Source organism: Schistocerca serialis, chromosome 6 (genome assembly GCF_023864345.2).
Source record: "Schistocerca serialis cubense isolate TAMUIC-IGC-003099 chromosome 6, iqSchSeri2.2, whole genome shotgun sequence".
In the NCBI taxonomy this organism is placed as follows: Eukaryota; Metazoa; Arthropoda; class Insecta; order Orthoptera; family Acrididae; genus Schistocerca; species Schistocerca serialis.
This window is the reverse complement of record NC_064643.1, coordinates 727,167,048-727,192,880: the sequence shown is the minus strand read 5'-3', so window position 1 is coordinate 727,192,880 and position 25,833 is coordinate 727,167,048.

The following is a 25,833-nucleotide window of genomic DNA, read 5'->3' as shown; positions in this document are numbered from 1 at the left end:
TTCCCGGGTTCGATTCCCGGCGGGGTCAGGGATTTTCTCTGCCTCGTGATGGCTGGGTGTTGTGTGATGTCCTTAGGTTAGTTAGGTTTAAGTAGTTCTAAGTTCTAGGGGACTGATGACCATAGATGTTAAGTCCCATAGTCGTCAGAGCCATTTGAACCATTTTCAATTACTCCTTTGTTGAGAATCGTTATTCTGTGTTAGAGTGTATACAAGTAACTTGGTGGATAATGAAACTTCCTGGCAGATTAAAACTGTGTGCCGGACCGAGACTCGAACTCGGGACCTTTGCCTTTCGCGGGCAAGTGCTCTACCATCTGAGCTACCTCTTTTTTTTATCTCATTTTGTTCGCTTTTGTTCGTTGAATCTGCTCGGGTCGGACGTCGTAAGACATTCCTTTAAGTTCGTTGTTGATCGATTAACTCAGTTTTTTTGTTACAGAGGGCAGCTAACCCTCTGACCGAACACGCTTCGCATTCGGGAGGACGACGGTTCAATCCCGCGTCCGGCCATCCTGATTTAGGTTTTCCGTGATTTCCCTAAATCACTCCAGGCAAATGCCGGGATGGTTCCTCTGAAAGGGCACGGCCGACTTCCTTCCCCATCCTTCCCTAATCCGATGAGACCGATGACCACGCTGTCTGGTCTCCTTCCCCAAAACAACCAACCAACCAACCAACCGAACACGCTGAGCTACCGTGCCGGCGTTAAGCACGACTCACGCCCGGTCCTCACAGCTTTACTTCTGCCATGGTTATGCATGGTTCGCAGGAGAGCTTCTGTAAAGTTTGGAAGGTAGGAGACGAGATACTGGCAGCAGCAAAGCTGTGAGGACCGGTCGTGAGTCGTGCTTCGGTAGCTCAGATGGTAGAGCACTTGCCCGCGAAAGGCAAAGGTCCTGAGTTCGAGTCTCGGTCGGGCACACAGTTTTAATCTGCCAGGAAGTTTCATATCAGCGCACACTCCGCTGCAGAGTGAAAATCTCATTCTTGGTGGATAATGTTCGAAATTCCAAGAGGCTTTTCGCAGATGATGTGCAGAAAAATCGCAATGCTACAAACGTAGCGATATGCAGAAAGACCTGTGTAGATCGATACCTGGTGCAGGGATTGGCGATTGGCCCTCAACATAAAACAATGTAAAGTACTGTGCGCAGAAGAGAAAGACCACTTATTGCATGGTTACGTCATTGCATAACACTCACTGGAAGCAGTCATATGCATAAAATATCAAGCGATTTAAAATGAAAGGACTTAATAAAACTAATCGTAGCAAAGACAGATGACACACTGGGATTCACTGGAAGAATCTTCAGGAAATGCAGTCCACCCACAAAAGAGGCAACTTACAAATCTCTCTTTCGATCAATACTTGAATATTATTAGTCAGTGTAGAATCCGTACCAGACAGGACTGGTAGAGGAAATAGAGAAAATCCAAAGAAGAGCAGGACGTTTCGTCACAGGTTCATGTAGCATACATGAAAGTATCACGGAGATGATCAGCCAACTGTATTGGCAAACAGTGTAAGAGAGACATTCTATACCACAGTGTGGTCCTGTTAAATTTCGTAGAGCGTATGCTTCTAGAAGAGACAACCAACGTACTGCTTAGTACTACGTATACCTTAACGAAAAGACCATGAAGATAAATTTAGAAACATTCCAGCTCACACGGAGGCTTACCACCAATAGTTCTTCTCGCGGATCAGTCACGGTTGGAATAGGAAAACTGGGAAGTGTCAATGATACGCAAAGTAGCTCCGCCACACACCACAAGGTGACATGGCGAGAATAGATACAGAAGTACAAACGTGCCATGCTCAGCACGAAAAAATGTCACTGGCGCTGCATTTTATTATTTAAATCATTAAAATTCCTATCAACTTTCAAATGAAGTGGAAGGTAAATTATTCTTGTTTCACATTCCTTACGAACAAACATTCTTTTTACGACTAAACAGCTATAGCTATGTCATATATACAAATTTCTGTCTTCCTGCCGTTGCGTATTTCAAATAGCTGTTCAGCTCTCTCTATAAACGTCAGGGTATAGGGAAAATTATGAACTTCCACCCCCTGTGGTCTGGTACCGGAGACAGGCAGAATATATCCTGGAGAGCTCATATTTCCCGGTCGTCTTCCTCGCTGGATGTTGATTAATGAACGGTTCGCATGCCCACGGTATCGACCCTTCGGAATGAGATAGCACGAACATTGGACGGAAAATAACGTAATGTCGGGCTTGACAAACTGTTCCGGCAAATAGACGAAGAAGAACTTGGGAGACACAAATTCGAAGGTACGGTTATTACAAAAATCAATCATTAAGTTCAGGAACTGTGTGAATAACTAGGAAGTACATCTGAGTCAGTTGCCATTGAAGATATACATGTCAACGGTTTTGTATGTGAAAGATTGAGTAATAGAAGAAAGCAGATGGCGCAACCTTTTTTTTTCTGCTTTTAGCTGTCGCAGTGTAAGCGTTGTGGGCTGTAGCTGGAAATGATTTCATAGTAAATGAGCTTATTTTGAATTACTCACGTACTTCTTTCTGATTAATCTGTTTCTTTCTTATTAATTACCAGAGTACATGTTTATATGAATATTTATCCCATCACGTGTTCTATTTTTCAGCATTTCTACCCGGAAAGACGCAACACTTCGATGTGGCACAGGTTCGAAGTCCAGGTCTTCCAATCAGACCACATAGAGCAATTAGCAGGTCGCAATACGTAAAGTACATTCTTTTAAAATTCAGTCGGTCCTCCCAACACCAATCTAGAATTAAAATCTTCATTCTGGTAAATATATTTTGAAATATTTGAGCTGGTGGAGGTGGAAGCCAATGCACAGAACGGATCACGTCGAACACAAAACATTAACAAATGTGTTTAGAATAACAATCCTCGAATGTTTCTGTAATTTCTTCGTACGAACAGCCCTCTGCCTCGGAACTCCAAACGGTACTGACCGACCGCCGTGTCTTCCTCAGCCAAAAAGCGTCAATGGATGGGGATATGGAAGGGATGCGATCAGCACACCGCTCCCTTGGCCGTTGTCAGCTTCCGAGGCTGAAGTCGCTACTTCTGAATGAAATTGCTCCTCAAGTGGGCTCACAGGAGCTGAGTGCACCCTGCTTGCCAATAGCGCTTGGCAGACCTGGACAGGTACCCATCCAAATCTAACCATCCACAACTTCGCTTACCTTCGGTGATCTGGCGGGAACCGGTGTCACATTGTGGAAAGCTTTGTTATTTCGTTAGCTGAAAATTTAGTGTCTTCATAAAACAGACAAAAACAAGCTGAGAGAAATAGGGTGTGAAAAAGTTGTACCCAATTTTAGCAAATTTTGAAAGAAGTGGAGTTACTAATTGGGCAGATACATACTATCGATGGCATAATCAAAGGGGACATAAAATATAGACCGTCAATATCGAAAAAGGCGTTCTGAAAGAAGCAATATTTTAGCATCGATTATAAACATAAACAGTATGTTTGTGGAGACATTTCTGAAATATTTGGCTGGAGTGTTGCGTTGTGTGGAAGCAAACTGGGTGCTGGACAACACAGAGACGAGGAGAATAGCTTCTGAAATGAGGTGGTACAGAAGGACGCTGACGATTACATCGGTTAACAAATAAGTGTACAAAATCGAATCGGAGAGAAAAAGATTTTTAGACACAACTTGACTAACATCAGGGATCGGTTGGAAGGACACGTCCTGTGGCTTGTGGGTATAGTTAGTTTGTTATTGGATTGAAATGTGGGTGGCAATAGTCAGGTAAAGAGGGTGAAGGCTGCAGTAGAAACATACAGACGAAGAGACCAGTATCGGGGTTCACTAGTGTGGAGAGCTGCCTCAAATCCCTCTTCAGATGTAGAGCAGCAACAACAACAAATGAAAAAAACTTGGTTGGCAGAGATCGGTTGCCATTCGCTTGGTGTAAGCTCCTGAAATATTCGTTTCTGATTTGTGATGATATGCTGTAGGCAGGTAGCTGGTTCATAACTGATGCGTTCTCTCCTCCGCGGCGCCCAGCACGTGCACACAGCCATCGATATTTCATCCGCATACGGATGTAAACCAACATGCGTTAACTCTTGTCGGACGTATATCAAGCAGCAACTTTTTTCTTCAAAATATTGCCCGCAGCAGATCTCCTGACCAACAGCCACCTGGCACATAATTAACAATTAGCGAAGGCAGTCGTTAACATTCGAATCTCGTTACGGCTGCCGTCAATCAAATACCGGCCGACAGGGACCAGTTGCTCGGCCGATCATCCCCACCTGCCGCGTGACAGGTGAACAAATTACATGACGAATACAAGAGCAACGGTCCGAAGTGTTCATCACTCCAGTGATAATTTCGTGGCTCGGTGGTCGGGTGGAAGTGTTTCAATTGGACGCAGCTTTGCGTGACCCTGTTCTTCTCCAGTTATTCAAAGGATGAAAGGGGACATAACCACGTGTCGTTCCTGGCAACTCCTTACATCGCTAGGAGGTAAAGGCTAGATTAAATGCAGACGGAAAATTTCCGCGATCCGACCGAGATCGATCTTGAGACCTAACTGTTTGTCGGCACGCGCCTTACCCCCAGACGACCAGGCCCGATGTCAGTCCAGTTCATGAATACTCTGCACAGCTTTCGCCATCTTCCCCGCAAAAACTGCTGCACTGTAGGCGTACAATACGAATGGTTTTTGCTTGCTTTTGCTGAAATATTTTACTTTGCATTACAACAGCCATAATCCATGATTCCTGCGCAGACGAATATCTGAGATGCGTAAATAAGTGAAATATGTGCATTTAATTAGGTGTTACACAATGAAATGACGTATCATTATGAAGTATTATTGAACCACACTGCCGCCCGGGATTAGCCGAGCGGCCTGGGGCACTGCAGTCATAGACTGTGCGGCTGGTGCCGGCGGAGGTTCGAGTCCTCCCTCGGGTATGGGTGTGTGTATTTGTCCTTAGCATAATTTAGGTTAAGTAGTGTGTAAGCTTAGGGACTGATGAAATTAGCAGTTAAGTCCCATAAGGTTTCACACACATTTGAACATTTTTTTTAACCACACTGACCATTGTGACCTTACACCGGGTGGTTATAATTAAACTTTCCCTATTTAACACGTTATAACACGCAAACTAATTACCGGACGAGTACCAGACTTGGTATCATTAATGTCAAGGACACGGGGAAGAGAAATAGTGGAGAATCAATTCAACTACAACAATTTTAATGTGCTGCTATGGTATATCATACCATTACATACCGGTGCCATTACTGCTACAGAAGGCACTCAATATGGCGCCCATCAATGTCCAGAAGAGTCTGAAAGCGCAGGATTGCATTCTGCAGAGCAGAACGAAGCATGTCCGTAGGTATGGCGGCTACCACTCTTGATATGCTGAGCTTCAGACCAGCCCATGTGTGTATGTTCCCCTGGTAAATCCTGTTCTTCAGGTAGGCCCACAACCAGAAATGGCAGGGAGTGTGATCTGGTGATAGTGCCAGCCAAGCATTTGGAAACGATCGGCTGATAATTCGATCCCATCTTGCATGAAAACTGTTGAGTTCAATGCGTCTCCCTCCTGTAGGGCGGGTATGACATGCTGGCGGAGCATATCGCAGTACCCTTTGGCACTCACACTGCACGTCTTTGGTTCTTAAGGGCTAACCTGTTCAAAAAAGAACTGGCCAATGGTGAACGTGACCGTGAAGCCACTCCATACGGTGACACGTTCACCATACGGAGGAACTTCATGCACAGTGACTGGAGGTGAAGATACCCACACTCCGAAATTCTGTATCTTCATCTCACCCGTCATAGAAGAATGAGCTTCGTCTGTCCATAGGATGGCCCAGAACCAGCCCTCGTCAACTTCAAGAAACTATTTTGTAATACGAATAAAAACTTCTCGGTTTGAAAGCCATGTAATTCCGAAAAAAAACACTCGAGCTTTGAATAGGTGTTTAGACAATCGTCATCATGAGTGAAAGCGACGCGGCTTGTAAACCGAAACAAATCTTATTTGGGTATGCGACCGCGAAAGACTCAAAATGGTTCAAATAGCTCTGAGCACTATGGGACTTAACATCTGATGTCATCAGTCCCCTAGAACTTAGAACTACTTAAACCTAACTAACCGAAGGACATCACACACATCCGTGCCCGGAGCGGGATTCGATCCTGCGACCGTAGCAGTCGCGCGGTTCCGGAATGAAGCGCCTAGAACCACTCGGCCACCACGGCCGGCCCGCGAAAGACTCCAAGGGCATGTTTCGTAACTCGTTAGTGAATAGAAATATGTTTAATAAACATGTTTACTCACTTGTAAATCGCCAACAGAAGAAGTCATGAGAACCGGAAACGTAACTGAACGAGGAGCTTAAGTACTTCTAGAGTGTGTTTTCCAGTTAGTGCTGTGATCTACTTGAACCACCAATCGTTACACTGTTTTGCACTTGTTGTAGTTTTGTGTTTAAACAGACTTATAGCCTGTGTATAGCAACGTGAACTACTGAATTACATTATCTCAACGGCATGAGAGTATTCGTCGAGAGAACTCATTTACAAGAAGCGTGCAGAAAGGTGTGTCAGTAGAGCGAGCGTGTCGTAATACAATCAGTGAAGCATCATCCTCCACATTCCGTTAGACACTGTGAAAAACAGCGATATTGGTGTGAGTGTAGCAAGAAATAATTCTACCCCTGGTTCATTGCTTTACTAACGAAATTTCTTGACAGATTAAAATTATGTGCCAGTCTAGGATTCTAACCCTAACTCTTGCGTTGCTTTGCATTTAGTCTGAAGGATGAGGTGTCCAGGTTCGTCTCGCAACCCGGCCTGACAGTTTCAATTCCGCCTGTACAAACAATTTCCAGTTTTTTAAAGAAAGGGACCTTGGCTTTCACATTCACTTAGAATGAAACCACGGAGCAATAACAAAATCAACAGCAACTCGATATCGGCAGCATGTAAGAAATGGAGATTTTTTTCCCTTCGTGTTACAATCTGCGCATACGCTCTCTACATCATACGGGCGTCAGAATTCTACACTCGCACAATCAGTTGATTATTGACGTCATCGATGCACCCGCGACGTGGTTACTCGCCTGAAACAGTTTAAGGGACGGCCAGAACTAGCTGAGCTTTACGAGGTCTATGTTTCCGGAATCCACCGTGATTCCAACGAAGGAGATTCTCCCGAAACGTCGGAATACGTGAGTATGAAACCTGTTCCACAGTAAACTTCTGTACAAAAAAAATCTGAGCGCTCAGAAGAGATAGTCGACATACATGCACACACCACGGGTGGGTATTTAAATGATTACAGTCGCAATTCTCTGTGATAGGTAGAACGGTCATTAGAGAGCTATACTGTTGTTTGTGTTTAGTAATGATTCACGGTCCGGTAGCGTACATAAGGTCCATGAACAGCATCGTATATTGAATGACTACTGTGAAGGATACGGAGACGCCACGCACGCGTACGAAACAAGAGTTACCAACACCTGACAGTGTGTGAAGTGGGGTCTCATTGTAGGCCTCCATTTGTCTGGCTGGTCGAATTGTGCGTTATCGACATTTGTAGGGCATTCGGATGTGACAGGGGTCAATACTGGACTGCTTGAAAACTTGAGCTCGGTCATACTCCTCGGCAAGGTTCCGGTAGAGCACGTCTGACTGTTACAAGGAGGAAGCGAAGTTTATGCACGAATCACGTAAAGCCGTCACAACTGCGACTGCTATCCCACAACAAGCAACGGGCTACCTGCAACACTCTGCGTCATCCTTCAACATTTGCCGGAACCAACAGCAGCCGAAATAGAAAATTACCGTCTCCTCCGTAGGCTGCCGTTAACACCAAAACATAAACGGCTTTGCAGTGGTGCAGTGATCGGGAAGTACGAGAGGCGTTTGAAAAGAGCGTGCAAAACCCGAGAGAGCCTGACCACTCGCATCGAGGTGATGTTTAGTTAGCAGCATCTTTGGAAAGAACGCACACCAAGTTTCAGCCATATTGGTCTATTTCTTTGTGTTTGGCATTCGTGTGAATCAAGGAAGTCGAGTGATTGTCAAAAAATGGACGAAAAAAATTTCGTGTGGTGATTAAACATTACTTTATGAAAGGCAAAACGCCTCAGTAGACTAAAGAGAAGCTTGATAAACATTGACGGTCACTCTGCACCTTCGATTAGAGCCGTTTAGAAGTGGTTTCAAATTTTTTGGTGTGGCGATATAGGCACAAGTGATGGTGAACGTTCTGGACGACCTGTGAAGGTTACGACTCCAGAAATCATTGATAAAATCCATGATATGGTGCGTGAGTTTGCTAGTGCTGTGAGCATGTCGAATGAATTGGTACATAATATTTTGCATAAACATTTGGACATGAGGAAGGTATCCGCAAGATGAGTTCCGCGATTGCTCACGCTTGACCAAAAACGGAATCGTGTGAAGTGTTGAAAGGATGGTTTGCAGCTGTTCAGGAAGAATACGCAGGACTTACAGTGATCTTTTCGTCACTGCAGATGAAACATGGATACTTTACTACTAAGACCGAACAACAATCTAAACAATGGGTTACCAAGGAAGAATCTCCACCAAAAAAGGCGAAGACATTCCCTCGGCTGGAAAGGTTATGGCGACTGTCTTTTGGGATTCGCAAGGGATAATCCTTATCGACTATCTGCCGACTATCTGGAAAAGGGTAAAAGTATTACAGGTGCATATTATTCATCGTTGTTGGACCTTTTGAAAACCGAGCTGCAAGAGAAACGCCGGCGATTGGACAGCATAAAAGTCCTTTTCCATCGCGACAATACACCAGCACACACCTCAGCAGTTGTGATCGCAAAATTAATGGAAATAGGATTCCAACTCGTTTCATATCCCTCGTATTCTCCAGACTTTACTCTCTCGGACTACTTGTTCCCCAATTTGAAGAAATGGCTGGTGGAACAAAGATTTTATTCAAACGAGGTGGTGATTGCAGCAACTAATAGCTACTTTGCAGACTTGGACAATTCCTAGTATTCGGAAGGGATCAGCGAATTAGAACAGCGTTGAACGAAGTGTATAAGGCTAAAAGGAGACTATGCCGAAAAATAAAAAAGGTTTACCTCAAACACGTAAGTAGTTTTTATTTTTGCACGGACTTTCAAACGCCCCTCGTATGAATTGTTGTTGAACGGTGCCGCGTTCCGCTCAGCGATGAATTGCGGTTCTGCACTACTCCGAATGACCACCGTCGGCGAGTACGGCGACGAACTGGGGAGAGCTCCCTTCTTTCAATATTTTGGACTGGCAGGCATTGTAATTCCTGGTGTCATGGTGTCGGGAGCGATCGGATAGGACTTCAGGTCATGGCTGGTGGCGATCGAGGGAACTGTGGCTGCACAGTGGTATTTCAGGGACATCCTGCGACCTCGTGTGTTACCTTTCCTGAGACAGTATTGCGGTGCCGTTTGTCACAGGACAATGCCTGTCCAAGGAGGCCACGTGCCGCTTTGATCTGATTGCGTAATGTTGAGGTACTGTGGACAGCAAGATCCCTACACCTGTCAACGACAGAACACGTCAGACCATCTTGAACGTGAACTTCGTCTCAGTGCCAGTATCCAAGATATCTACGACCAATTGCAATAGTTGAGGGCCAGTTTGCCTCAAGAGAGGGTACGGCGCTTTGTGACAGAGATCGTGCAATGTCGTATTGAGAAAGGAGCTCTTACGGCCAAGTTCTTTGGAAATTTGACTCGATTCTGTAATCACTGAAATGACATCATAGACACTCTCAACTAGTGAAGTTTCGTTTCCTTTACTGCTCCCTCTCTGTGCGCTTCACTTTTTTTTTTAACCTGGCAGTATAATTCTAGAACAGAGTAATCTACATTCGTAGTAAACGTGAGCGATGAACGATATGGATTACGCGGACGTTACTATGTTGGTAGGTTCTTACTGGAGGCCGGGCACGCAGGAGCCATTACTTTCCGTGACTGCGACTGGAGGACTGGACTACCCACTGTCCAGCACGAAACACAAAACGCCGACACGTGTTCCGTCCGCGCTTCTTTTGTTTGCCCGCGCGTTCCGGCCTGAGTTATGCCGGCGGTTTCGCCGGGGCGTAACTCGAGTGTAGCGTGGCTCGGCGCGGCGCGGCGCGGCGCGGGGCAGCGGGTGCTTCTTATCTGCGGCAGCCACCTGAGAAATGCGGGGCTCGCGAGTCGCGATGCCAGATACGGCCAGAGCGGAGAGCCGCGGCCGCCATCTTGATACGTCCGTGAACTACTGCTGCGTCCGCAGTGTGGGAAAACATGCGGCCTCTGGTACCGCGCCCCCTGTCTCGTCTGCAGACCAAACACAAGCATGCTGTTTATGAAGCTACAGACGCTTGCCTGGAACAGTCAGATAGTTTTTCCATACACGACCGAACAAGAACACTCTAAACGCGGTGGTAGGACAATGTATTTGTATTCAGGAGGGCCCGAGTCAATTCCTCGTCCGGCCATTCGCATTTAACTCTCCCGTTATCTCTCTAAGTCGGTTAAGGCGAGTGCAGAGATGGTCCTTTTGAAAGCGCACTTACGAGTTCCTTCCCTATCCTTCCACAATCACAGCTCGGGCTCTGTCTTCTATAACTGTGTTGTCGACGGGACCTCCATACACACGACACTCTGAAAATGCTACAGGCCGATGTGCAGATGAATTCCGTACTGCCAGTTTTGCGATAGGCGTGCTAGACTGTATTACGTCCTTCGCTGATACGATCATACCGACCATCTCCACAGAAAGACTGCATTGGTGAATTTTTGACTAACAGAACTCAGTATTTAATATTTGTAACACAACAGCATCCTTCCGAAAATTTCTTCCATCAGGAAAGACAGTCTTCATGTAAGACAATCAATAAAAAAACTACCAGATCGGATACGTCTAGCATCTTGGCTGTACCTTTACATAACACAAAATCTTTCTCCGTGTCATTCTCCATCTCAGCCATACGACTATGGAACGCGCTCCCCTGTGATCTGCGTCTTATCCAGAACCACTCAACATTCAAGAGGGAACTCAAAACTTACACATTAGGGACGGTATAGCCACCATTGTTGTGCCCCTCTCATCTCTTTCTTTCTCCTCTCCATCATAGCTTCGAATTTTACCATTCTATTTCCCTTCCTCTAACCTATCTACCTCTTCTATATCTCTTTCACCCCATTCTATCGTCTTATGTCTCTGCTTGATGAGAGTAACTCACAAGCTGCAAGACCATAACGAGAAAATTCCCAGCTAGCAATAGGACTGACATTGATAAAAGAAAAATATGTTTACTTTCATATACATAGTCATTACTATTATTATTATTATTATTATTGTTATTGATTGTTATAATTATTTGTTTGATTGTTATAATTATCATTGTACTACTGTTATAATCTCTATTTCTTTTTTCTTTAACATTAATACTGTATAACACGTTATATGTCCGTAATGTTCTGTAGAAACTGTAACTCGTTCAATCTGAGTACGCCTGGTTAGGTGTAAGAGAGGGCCTGAAGGCCCTAATCTTGCCAGGTAAAATAAATGCATAGATAAATAAATAAATAATAAAAAACTAATTGCTCTTCTATATTGTAGCATCATCCGGAAATAAAACGGTTGAAAAGAGAGGAAACCTGAAAACATTACAAATGGAATGAGCCTAATATCCTTTGTACGAAATCTTGGAATAACTAAAACTACAAAATTTTTGCTGTTATTAGGACGGACTGATTATTACAATCAATGGACTGAACAAAGTACTGATACTGAAACTAGTAAGCGAGCTACCACGATGGCCCTGCTTACGTCACAACACTCCTCATACTACAGTGTTCCAAACTTTAGTCAACAAATATCTGAGAGCTTTAAGGATTTCGCGCGATATAACTACGTTAAAGACGAAAATTCACTAACTCTTTCCTTAATGGTCGATGTCAATTGACTTAGTGGCGAATATCATACGGTGAGCATATTTTACTAGCATCTTGGATAAAACAATACATTATTCTATATGAAATTTGGATTCTCAGAGGAGTAATACTAACAACCACAGCAAATACACATTTAATGTATGAAATATGAAGAAAATATAAGACGGAAAATTTCGTTTCACAGCACTACCTTCGAGAATGTGTGACACACGTAAACAGCAAATAAAGCAAAAGAATGTAAGCTATGTCAGTGTTATCACATTGATTTTACATTACAGTAAACAAGTATTTGACGAAAAATTAAATTTCACTTTCATTATTTGTGATTACTAAAAGAATGATTTAAGGGATGTGGGAACAAGGCTACCTGAGAAGGGCAAAAAAGTGAGAAGAATAAAATAAAATAAATCCATTTTTCGAATGGAATTACGGGAGGGGAGCCTCATGCAGTTAGACTGTTCGATGGAAAAACACTTAGCTGTGAGAAACGGGTGTCGTCATTCCACGATGGCGGCCCATAAACCATATTTCAGTAGGATCATAACAAGTTCCCTGTGCTGGCCATTTTCGCAGCAGGTGTATATAAATTACAGCACTTCAAAAGAAAAACGCTTTCTGCATGCTCCATATAAAGTTTTTTTAGCCTATAAATGCAGACGCTTTTCGCCTTAGTTACAAGACATCTTCAGTGGAATCCAGAAATATTACATAATTTTTTCGTTTGCACGTAGTTTGCAAAAATACATTATAGACTTAAAACAGTTCAATGAGGTTGATGTAATAAAATGGAAAACTACTTACAGATCAGCGTCGTCTCAAGTGGCAAACTGGTTAAAAGTTTGTAGTTCAGTCACAGTTTTCAACTTATAGCACTTTAGCTGCGATTTTCTGTGTGTATAGCGACATTCATTTCTGTAAGTGTTACCAACTTTTTCAGGTTTTGCTTTCAACTGTTTTTTTCTGTGACTATATGTATGCTCATGTAAGTTCTGTGTGTGTGTGTGTGTGTGTGTACTTTTTTATTTTTTACACGTAAATTTATATACTTGGAAGAGAAATGGCATTTATGCTCATCTATTGGTATTACTGTACATTATATGATCAATCAGTGTAAATAATTCGTAGTTGGTCATATTCACTTGGTCATTTAGTAGTATCTTTCTTTCAGCCTTTGTTTTGTATCTGTGTTAATTTTCTTGTAAGGATAGGAGATATCTTTCATTACTTATTCTTTCTCAGAAAGAAACTCCAAACTGCAAACTTCGTTATTTCCAAAGCAGTCAAGGAAATACAGCTGTCATTATGGACAAACAACAATACACTGACAAAACACGAGAGTTAATTTCACAAAATAACACCATATATATATATATATATATATATACAGCTAAGATTAAAAATGTTGACAGAGAAAAATGAAAATTAATATAGAGTAATCCCACTGCACCCACCTTCTGATGCCAACAAAAGATCCATAAACAAAATATCCCTTTACATCCACTTACAAACCTGTTGGACAAATCTTGAAGTTACTATCTGAAACCCATGTAATAGGAGAAGAGAGAAATTTAAGAAACACCTCACAGTGAGACATCGCTTAAACGATGTAAAGACCCTGGACACAGCTATCCTTCTCTCTTTTTACAAAGGAAATATGTATTCTAAGCAAAAGCAATGAGCATCATAGAACAAAACCTGAGGGATAACAGCCAACTACGTACTAGATGAACACATCACAGAAATACAAAAATGCTGCAACTGATGACGAAACGGAACTACTTTTACTTTAATAATGTGTACTATTTACAAAAAGATGGGCTACCAATGGGATCCCCAGTGTCATGTGCCCCACCTAACATTTTCATAAACCATGCAGGAAACCTGATTTTTAAGAACATTATCACAAAGAATTACAACATGCGTTACTGGATCAGGTACATGGATGATATCCTTTGTTTTTATTGATGAACGTCCAGCAAAAATTGATCAGTTGCATGTATATATAACCACAACACACAAAAAGATAAGATTCACAATGGAAAAAGAGCATGACAACCAAATTAACTTCAAAGATATAACCATCAAAAAAGAAATGTCAGCATAGTTTTAAAATTTACTGTAAACCTGCAACAATGGACACTATTATACATCAGACTTCAGATCACCCATACTCACAGAAACAATGAGCACGCAGATACATGCTTCATAGACTCAACACAGTATCACTAAGCACAGAAAACTACAAGTAAGAACTAGATATCACTACACAAATACCAACAAACAATTGATACAGCAGTAATCTAATAGCAAAATAAAAAAATTAAACGAAAAATTCAGTCAATAAACATGACAGCATGCAGCCAAGAACAACAGCGCCGCAAAACATCATAAAAGGCACACACAGCATCAAAATGACGGCACAAAGAATAGGTGAAACCAAAAAAGAAGAGTCGAGATGGTACACACTTACCTACAAGCACAAACTCACATATAAAATAACAAATATTTTCGAAAGACAAAGCATAAACATAACATTCAAAACGGATAGTTCAATCCACAATTACATTCTAAATAACGAGAAATACAGAGAGTTACCAGAAAGCAAGCGTATACCAACTTCAATGCAACACATGTGATGGATGACTGTAGGGCAAACCAGCAGACCATTCGAAACCCGGTACAAAGGGCGTGGAAATATGGGACAAGACACTCAACTTTTGCAGAACATTTAAGAGAAAATAATCACAAACCTTCTACAAGAGAGGAAAACATGAAAACAGTGATAATAAATAATGAAAGAGACCTTCTAACATTACAAGAAAATTACCACATACAATAAACGAAGGCTGGAAGGAAGATACTACTAAATGACCGAGGGAATATGATTAACTACTCGCTATTTACACTGATTGATCATATAATAGGCAGTAATCCCAATAGATGATCACAAATTTCATTTTTCTCCCAAGAATATAAATGTACGTAGAAAAAATAAAAAAGTACACATATACACAAACACAAAAAACGCACACACACATACACACACACACACACACACACACACACACACACACACACACACACACACACAAAGAGGAGAGAGAGAGATAGAACCTACATCAGCACACATACAGTCATAGGAAAAAGGCAGTTGAAAGTAAAACATGAGAAAACTGGCAACACTTCCAGAAATGAATGACACTATACAAAAAGAAAATGGCAGTTAAAGTGATATATGTTGAAAAACAGCGATCAAAAGGAAAACTGCAAACTTTCAATCAGTTTTCCACCTAATAGTCGGTGGTGACTTCAATCTACACCCGATATGCTGGAAAAAATATACGTTTAAAGCGGGTGGCAGGCATAAAACATCATCAGAAATTGTACTGTATACTTTCCCAGAAAATTATTTTGAACAACTAGTTCATGAGCCCACTCGAAGCATAAATGGTTACGAAAGCATATTTGACCTCTTAGCAACAAATACGCCTGGTCAAATAAGGTGTATCATGACGAATACAGGGATTAGCGACCACAAGGCAGTTGCTGCTAGGCTGAACACCGTAACACCTACAATCGTCAATAATAAACGCAAAGTACATCTATTTAAAAAATCTGATAAAACACTCTTAAAGCCTTTTTAAGAGACAGTTTCCACTCCTTCCGGTCTGATCACGTAAGCCTAGAAAAGATGTGGAATGATTTCAGAGAGATAGTATCGACGGCAATTGACAGATATATACCACATAAATTAATAAGTGATGGTACTGATCCTCCATGGTACAAAAAACGGGTCAGTCGCTGTTGCAGAAACAACAAAAAAAGCATGCCAAATTTAAAAAAAAAAAATGGCTCTGAGCACTATGGGACTCAACTGCTGAGGTCATTAGTCCCCTAGAACTTAGAACTAGTTAAACCTAACTAACCTAAGGACATCACAAACATCCATGCCCGAGGCAGGATTCGAACCTGCGACCGTAGCGGTCTTGCGGTTCCAGACTGCAGCGCCTTTAACCGCACGGCCACTTCGGCCGGCTCAAATTTAAAAGCAAGCAAAATCCCCAATACTGGCAAAGTTGGAAATATAGCGCGTACTTCAGTGCGAGATGCTTTTAATAACTTCCATAACGAATCTCTGTCCCGGAATATGGCAGAAAACCCAAAGAGATTCTGGTCGTACATAAAGCACACCAGTGGCAAGACCCAATCAATACCTTCACTGCGCGATAACAACGGTGAAGTCACTGATGACTATTAAACACGGTTTTCCGAAACTCCTTCACCAAAGAAGACGACGTAAATATTTCTGAATTCCAATCAAGAACATAGAAGTAGATATCGTCGGTGTAACAAAAGAACTTAAATCACTTAATAAAGGCAGGGTCTCTGGTCCAGATTGTACACCAGCCAGGTTCCTCTGAGTGTGCTGCAACAATAGCTCCATATTTAGCAGTTATATACAACCGCGCGCTCACAGAAAGTTTCGTACCATAAGACTGGAAAATTGCACAAGTCACACCAATACCCTAAAAGGGAAATAGGAGTAATTCGCTGAATTACAGGCCCATATCACTAACATCGATTTGCAGTAGGGTTTTGGAACATATACTGTGTTTGAACGTTATGAATTACCTCGAAGAAAACGATTTATTGACATATGGTCAGCACGGATTCAGAAAACGTCGTTATTGTGGAACACAACATGCTCTTATACTCATGAAGTAATAAGTGCTATCGACAGGAGATGTCAAATTGATTCCACATTTTTAGATTTCCATAAGGCTTCCTCACAAGCGTCTTCTAACCAAACTGTGTGCCTACGGAGTATCGCCTCAGTTGTGCGACTGGATTCGTGATTTCAAAAATGGTTCAAATGGCTCTGAGCACTATGGGACTTAACATCTTAGGTCATCAGTCCCCTAGAACGTAGAACTACTTAAACCTAACTAACCTAAGGACACCACACACATCCATGTCCGAGGCAGGATTCGAACCTGCGACCGTAGCAGTCCCGCGGCCTAGCGCCTAGAACCGCACGGACACCACGGCCGGCTATTCGTGATTTCCTGGCAGAAAGGTCACAGTTCGTAGTAACCGACAGAAAGTCATCGAGTAAAACAGGAGTAATATTCGGCGTTCCCCAAGGAAGTATTATAGGCCCTCTATTGTTCCTGATCTATATTAACGACTTAGGAGACAATCTGAGTAGCGCTTTTAGATTATTTGCAGATGATGCTGTCATTTATCGCATTGTAAAGTCACCAGGTCACCAAAACGAATTGCTAAATGATTTAGATAAGATATCTGTATGGTGCGAAAAGTTGCAACTGACCCTTAATAAGGAAAAGTATGAAGCTATTCACATGATTGCTAAAATAAATCCACTAAATTTCGATTACGTGATAAGTCACACAAATCTTAAGGCTGTAAATTTAACTAAATACTTAGGGATTACAATTACAAATAAGCTAAATTGGAACGATGACACAGATAATGTCGTTGGTAGAGCAAACCAAAGACTGCGATTCATTGGCAGAACACTTAAAAGGTGCAACAGGTCTACTGAAGAGACTGCTTACAATACGCTTGTCCGCCCTATTCTGGAGTACTGCTGTGCGGTGTGGGATCCGCGTCAGGTGGGACTGATGGATGACACCAGAAAAGTTCAAAGAAGGGCGGCTTGTTTTGTATTATCGAGAAATGGTGGAGATAGTGCCACAGACGTCATACGTGAACTGGAGAGGCAATCATTGAAACAAAGGCGTTTTTCGTTGCGACGGGATTTTCTCATGAAATTTCAATTACCAGTTTTTTCCTCCGACTGCGAAAACATTCTGTTGGCACCCACCTATATAGGGAGAAATGATCATCGCTACAAAATGAGAAATCACGGGTCGCATAGAAAAATTTAAGGCTCGTTTTTCTCGCGCGCCGATCGAGAGTAGAACGGTAGAGAGACAGCTTAAAGGTGGTTCATTGAGCTCTCTGCCCAGCACTTAATTGTGAATAGCGGAGTAGTCACGTAGATGTAGGCAGATGTAGGTGTAGAGAGAAAGCTGTTTAGCTTAAAAATAGTGAATTACACCCTGATCTGTAAGTACCTTTCCATTTAATTATTAAAACCTTAATAAACTGTTTTAAATCTGTAACCTATACGTGCAAACGATAACCTGCATGTGCAAACGTAAAAATCGTGTAATATTTCTGGACATCCACTGAAGATGTCTTGTAACTAAGGCGAACCCGTACAGGTGGCCAACATAAATATAAAGCTAATTATGCAACATGTAAAACGTACTTTTCTTTTGAACTACTGTAATTTATCGATAGTATCACCCTTATTAAGAAATGCTGCTGAAATTGTCCTCCTGAAAACCCCACTAGTGTAGTGACACAGTAGAAAATGGGTTATTTGCTGTCTCCTCGCTGGCTGAGGTATCAGTAATTAGTGATGTTGAACAAGCATACCTCACACGAAAAATGTAGCATCACCAGGTGCCTCGCACTTCATAAACAATTCTCTCCACTGTTTTAATGTTTAAATTTTTATATTGTTGTCTTAGATGTTACAAAGAATACTATATTTATAACTCACAACGCGTACTTAGTATTAGAAAAAATCTACTTTGTCGCCCTTTTAGCTTTCAAATAACTCTGTATATTAGTCTTTGATACGAAGCACTTCAGTATATTTATAAGTTAATTGCATAGTCCGCGCTATGCATCGAAAGTAGGCCATTAACAAACCTATCTCTCGACTGTTCTTCGCATCATTAGTTTGTAGCTAGAATCACTTTGATACATACGTATATTAATTTCACAGTCCATGCCACGCAGTTGAAAAGAAGTCAGTAAAGGTACTGGTGGAAACATGCTTACTGCCCGGCAACCAACACTTCAACCACAGTACTCACGACGTCATTCGATTCACGCTGCTACCTGTCAGTACATTACTAAGTTCTGTCTCTCGCAGAATGTTATTACTGTGATCTTCAGTCAGTCCGGAGTCTGATTTGATACAGCTTCCACCTAGTGTATGTTGCGCAAGCCTATTCATCTCTGCAAACTACCGCAAAGTACATCCTTTAGAACTTGCATACTAGAGCTTTGGTCTTCCGTATATTTTTCCCCCTCCTCAGTTCTTGCATTTGTAAAATTGACGACTCTTTCATGCCTCAGGATGTGTTCCATCAACCTGTCCCTTCTTTTAGTTAAGTTGTACAATAAATATCATTTTTCATCAATCTGATTTGTTACCTTCTCATTCGTTAGCCTTCAACATTCGTCTTCAGCAACACATCTCAAAAACTTCTGTTCTGTTCTTGTGTGCCTGTTTATCGTCCACGTTTGATTTCCGTAACAGCCTACGTTCCACAGGAAGACCTTGAAAAAATACTTCCTAAGTTTATATTGGGTGTTAAGAAATTTCTCATTTTCAGAAAAGATTTTCTTGCTGTTGTCAGTCTGTATTTTATATTTTCGTGACTTCGACTGTCATCAGTTATTTTCTGCTTTTAGTGTCTCATTTCTTGGTCTAACTCCTTCAGGATCGCCATGTTTAAACCGATTACATATACTGAAGGAAAAACGCAGAATAATGAGAAAAATTGGCGACCCAAATCTGACAGAAGAGGGATAAGAGGAATAAAGATTACACTCTAGGAAAACCATAGAAAAGTTGTCAAACCTAGCAGCAGATGCCGGAGAAAGATGGTTAAAGTTCTACGGGCACATCAGCACGCTACCACAAACAAGACTCTCCTACAGAATTCTGACATACATACAAGGGATGAAGACGACAGTATGGATCACACAGGACAAACTTGACGTAGAAAAAAGCACAGATCGATGTAATAGAAGTTCAAGACTGAACACATAGAGAGACGAGATATACATGTTAGGTCGGAGAATGAAGTCCCAGAGAAACAAAGGACAAAGTGGACTGAAGATAGAAAGGGACTCCACGGAGAATAAATTTCAGAAAGAATGCTCAAATGAGGAAGAAAGCTTTACGTGATGCTACAGAGTCTCGACGCAAGTAATGAAAAGCTTACGGATCATGTAGATAAAGAAACATAACACATTACCTACTTAGTGGAAATCAATGAAAGTGCGGGAGAATATTGCCGGAGGTCTCCCAGTTGTCCACAGAAAGGTGAACGTCGTGCGGCGTGAGGTGAGCACGACTGTAGCCCCAAATGGCACTGGCCCCGCAACGCGAGGCATTTGAAGGAACGGGAAAAGACAATGCTGGACAATCAGTGAGCTGCTACGGTGTAGTGTAGCGGTATTATTCATTACAGCACGGCCCGGGGACAGCATCGAGATGATTTCTCACGGGGAAGAGTCATCGGTAAACTGGAAAAAAGGATGAGCTGTGACAAGTGTAGCCCAGGAGTTCGTCGTTGCACACAGCAATGTTTGATCTGCACCGGGTGCGTTTAGATCCACAGGCAGTGCTACCCGAAGAGTAGCTATGTGACAAGTGTCAGCTACAGCAGCAGATGCGTTCTGTATTACGCGAAAGGCAAAAACGGACCCACTGCAAGAAACGCATGTAGTTGCAGTTAAATTTAACAGGACCGCAAGACGCCCAATCTTACGCTCTACAGCGCCACGTAAATAACATGGCGGTAGCCTCTTTGCCCGAAAACCGGTACGTTTTGTTCCGCTGACACCTGCACATCGCCGCACCATTCGCGATGGTGCCTAAATTACGAGGTGCATTCGAGTTCTAAGGCCTCCGATTTTCTTTCTCCGGACTGGAAAGAGATAGATACATGCGCATTGTTTTAAAATGAGGCCGCGTTCATTGTCAATACGTCCCAGAGATGGCAGCACCGTACGGCAGATAGAATTTTACCGCCAGCGTCGAGAATGAGATCTGTTTTAAATACTTAAAATGGCGACGTTTTACTTGCTTGAACAGCGTGCAATCATTCGTTTTCTGAATTTGCGTGGTGTGAAACCAATTGAAATTCATCGACAGTTGAAGGAGACATGTGGTGATGGAGTTATGGATGTGTCGGAAGTGCGTTCGTGGGTGCAACAGTTTAATGAAGGCAAAACATCGTGTGACAACAAACCTAAACAACCTCGGGCTCGCACAAGCCGGTCTGACGACATGGTCAAGAAAGTGGAGAGAATTGTTTTGGGGGATCGCCGAATGACTGTTGAACAGATCGCCTCCAGAGTTGTCATTTCTGTGGGTTCTGTGCACACAATCCTGCATGACGACCTGAAAATGCGAAAAGTGTCATCCAGGTGGGTGCCACGAATGCTGACAGACGACCACATGGCTGCCCGTGTGGCATGTTGCCGAGCAATGTTGACGCGCAACGACAGCATGAATGGGACTTTCTTTTCGTCGGTTGTGACAATGGATGAGACGTGGATGCCATTTTTCAATCCAGAAACAAAGCGCCAGTCAGCTCAATGGAAGCATACAGATTCACTGCCACCAAAAAAATTTCGGGTAACCGCCAGTGCTGAAAAAATGATGGTGTCCATGTTCTGGGACAGCGAGGGCGTAATCCTTACCCATTGCGTTCCAAAGGGCACTACGGTAACAGGTGCATCCTACGAAAATGTTTTGAAGAACAAATTCCTTCCTGCACTGCAACAAAAACGTCCGGGAAAGGCTGCGCGTGTGCTATTTCACCAAGACAACGCACCCGCACATCGAACTAACGTTACGCAACAGTTTCTTTGTGATAACAACTTTTAAGTGATTCCTCATGCTCCCTACTCACCTGACCTGGCTCCTAGTGACTTTTGGCTTTTTCAAACAATGAAAGACACTCTCCGTGGCCGCACATTCACCAGCTGTGCTGCTATTGCCTCAGCGATTTTCCAGTGGTCAAAACAGACTCCTAAAGGAGCCTTCGCCGCTGCCTTGGAATCATGGCGTCAGCATTGTGAAAAATGTGTACGTCTGCAGGGCGATCACGTCGAGAAGTAACGCCTGTTTCATCGATTTCGGGTGGGTAGTTAATTTGAAAAAAAATCGGAGGTCTTAGAACTTGAATGCACCTCGTATAGCGACTGAACTAATGACGAGTGGAGTTCCGTACTCTTCTTGGATGAGAGCAGATCCAATATGAGTAGTGATTCTGGATGTACCCTCATGTGGCGAGAGACGGAAACACGTAATGCACACAGGAACACTGTCGAACGTGATCGCTTTGGTGGTCCAGTTTTATGGTGTGGAAAGGCATAATGTGGCATGGGCCTACTGACATCTAGACCACTGAACACGATACACTAACTTAAATCCAATGGAGCACGCTTGGGATTCGTTGGGGAGACGTACTGCGGCACACCCACATGTACCAACGGCCATCCTGCAGTTAAGGAATGGACCGTCCTACCAGAAAAGCTCCTTAGGTAGCTCGTGCGCAGCGTGGAAGCACGTTGCAGAGGATGCATAGCTGTCCACGGTGTTCCCATACCTTATTAAAACCCGAGTCCCGCCTTTCATGATGTCCAGGGGACCATCACTAATGGGGATTGTGGTGTCACCGCCAGACACCACACTTGCTAGGTGGTAGCCTTTAAATCGGCCGCGGTCCGTTAGTATACGTCGGACCAGCGTGTCGCCACTATCAGTGATTGCAGACCGAGCGCCGCCACACGGCAGGTCTAGAGAGTCTTCCTAGCACTCGCCCCAGTTGTACAGCCGACTTTGCTAGCGATGGTTCACTGACAAATTACGCTCTCATTTGCCGAGACGATAGTTAGCATAGCCTTCAGCTACGTCATTTGCTAAGACCTAGCAAGGCGCCATTACCAGTCACTATTGATGCTGCAAAACATGTACTGTCACGAACTATGTTCACCAATTATGGATTAAAGTTAAGTATTCCAGAAGCTACGTACTTTTTTTACTAGACTCAACTCCTTTAACTGTTCCAGACCTCACGCCAGCCTGCGTGAGCTTAAACGCGTGCCTTTCGGCTTCCTCCTAGTGGCTTGGCTGTCTTGCCAAGCCACAACAGGGATGACTTCAGTGTAATGATAGTCTTCGAATGCAAGTGTAATTTCTTTTCGTCTCATTGCGGATTTCTTCCAGTTACCTTCTGTACTGCGCTGTACTGTACCCTACTGTAGCTGTTCCTTCTGTCTTTAGTATGAATTTAATTGTTGCAGTGACAGTCACACAAAAGTTCCTTTCATGCATAAGTTTTGCATGTCATGCACACTGAAGCTCCAAAGAATCTGGTATAACCATGCATATTCAGATACAGAGATAAGTAAACAGGCAGAATACGTCGCTGCTGTCTGCAATACCTATACAAGAGAACAAGTGTCTCGCGCAGTTGTTAGATCGATTACTACTGCTCTAATGCCAGGTTATCAAGATTTAAGTGATTTTCAACGTAGTGTTATAGTTGGCGCACCAGCAATGGGACACAGCATCTCCGAGGTAGCGATGAAGTGGGGATTTTCCCCATCCGAACATTTCACGAGTGTACACTGAATATCAGGAATCCGGTAAAACATCAAATCTCCGATATCGCTGGGGCCGGAAAAAGATCCTGCAAGAACGGGACCAACGACGACTCAAGAGAATCGTTCAAAGTGAAAGAAGTGCAACCCTTCCTCAAACTGCTGCAGATTTCAATGCTGGGCCATCCAGAAGTGTCAGCGTACGAACCATTCAACGAAACGTCGTCGATATGGACTTTCGGAGCGGAAAGCCCACTCGTGTATACCCTTGATGATTGCACGAGACAAGGCTTTACGCCCCGCCTGGGCCCGTCAACACCGAAATTCGACTGTTGATGACTGGAATTATGTTGCCTGGTCAGACGAGTCTCGTTTCAAATTGTATCGAGCAGATGGACGTGTACGAGTATGTACGCTGCATGTTAGCAGGGGACTGTTCAAGGTGAAGGAGTCTCGGTAGCGGTTTGGGGCGTGTGCAGTTGGAGTGATACGGGACCTCTGATACTTCTAGATACGACTCTGACAGGTGACACGTACGTAAGGATCCTGTCTGATCGCCTGCATCCATTCGTGTCGATTGTGCGTTCTAACGGACTTGGGCAATTTCAGCAGCACAATGCGACACCCCACACGTCCGGAATTGTTTGAGAGTGGCTCCAGAAACACTCTTCTGAGTTTAAACACTTCTGCTGGTCACCAAAATCCCCAGACATGGACACTATTGAGCGTATCTGGAATGCCTTGCAATGTGCTGTTCAGAAGAGATCTCCGGCCCCTGAACTCTTACGGATTTATGGACAGCCCTGCAGGATTCACGGTGTCATTTCCCTCAAGCACTACTTCGGACATTAGTCGAGTCCATGCCACGTCGTGTCGCGGCACTTCTGCGTCCCCGCGGAGACCCTGCACGGTGTTAGGCAGGTGTACCTGTCTCTTTGGCTATCACATACAGGGTTATTACAAATGACTGAAGCGATTTCACAGCTCTACAATAACTTTATTATTTGAGATATTTTCACAATGCTTTGCACACACATACAAAAACTCAAAGTTTTTTTAGGCATTCACAAACGTTCGATATGTGCCCCTTTTGTGATTCGGCAGACATCAAGCCGATAATCAAGTTCCTCCCACACTCGGCGCAGCATGTCCCCGTCAATGAGTTCGAAAGCATCGTTGATGCGAGCTCGCAGTTCTGGCACGTTTCTTGGTAGAGGAGGTTTAAACACTGAATCTTTCACATAACCCCACAGAAAGAAATCGCATGAGGTTAAGTCGGGAGAGCGTGGAGGCCATGACATGAATTGCTGATCATGATCTCCACCACGACCGATCCATCGGTTTTCCAATCTCCTGTTTCAGAAATGCCGAACATCATGATGGAAGTGCGGTGGAGCACCATCCTGTTGAAAGATGAAGTCGGCGCTGTCGGTCTCCAGTTGTGGCATGAGCCAATTTTCCAGCATGTCCAGATACACGTGTCCTGTAACGTTTTTTTCGCAGAAGAAAAAGGGGCCGTAAACTTTAAACCGTGAGATTGCACAAACCACGTTAACTTTTGGTGAATTGCGAATTTGCTGCACGAATGCGTGAGGATTCTCTACCGCCCACATTCGCACATTGTGTCTGTTCACTTCACCATTAAGAAAAAATGTGGCTTCATCACTGAAAACAAGTTTCGCTCTGAACGCATCCTCTTCCATGAGCTGTTGCAACCGCGCCGAAAATTCAACGCGTTTGGCTTTGTCATCGGGTGTCAGGTCTTGTAGCAATTGTAAACGGTAAGGCTTCTGCTTTAGCCTTTTCCGTAAGATTTTCCAAACCGTCGGCTGTGGTACGTTTAGCTCCCTGCTTGCTTTATTCGTCGACTTCTGCGGGCTACGCGTGAAACTTGCCCGCACGCGTTCAACCGTTTCTTCGCTCACTGCAGGCCGACCCGTTGATTTCCCCTTACAGAGGCATCCACAAGCTTTAAACTGCGTATACCATCGCCGAATGGAGTTAGCAGTTGGTGGATCTTTGTTGAACTTCGTCCTGAAGTGTCGTTGCACTGTTATGACTGACTGATGTGAGTGCATTTCAAGCACGACATACGCTTTCTCGGCTCCTGTCGCCATTTTGTCTCACTGCGCTCTCGAGCGCTCTGGCGGCAGAAGCCTGAAGTGCGGCTTCAGCCGAACAAAACTTTATGAGTTTTTCTACGTATCTGTAGTGTGTCGTGACCATATGTCAATGAATGGAGCTACAGTGAATTTATGAAATCGCTTCAATCATTTGTAATAGCCCTGTAATGCTTCAAATGGCTCTAAGCAGTGTGGGACTTAACATCTGAGGTCAACAGTCCCCTAGACTTAGAACAACTTAAACCTAACTAACCTAAGGACATTTCACGCATCCATGCAGC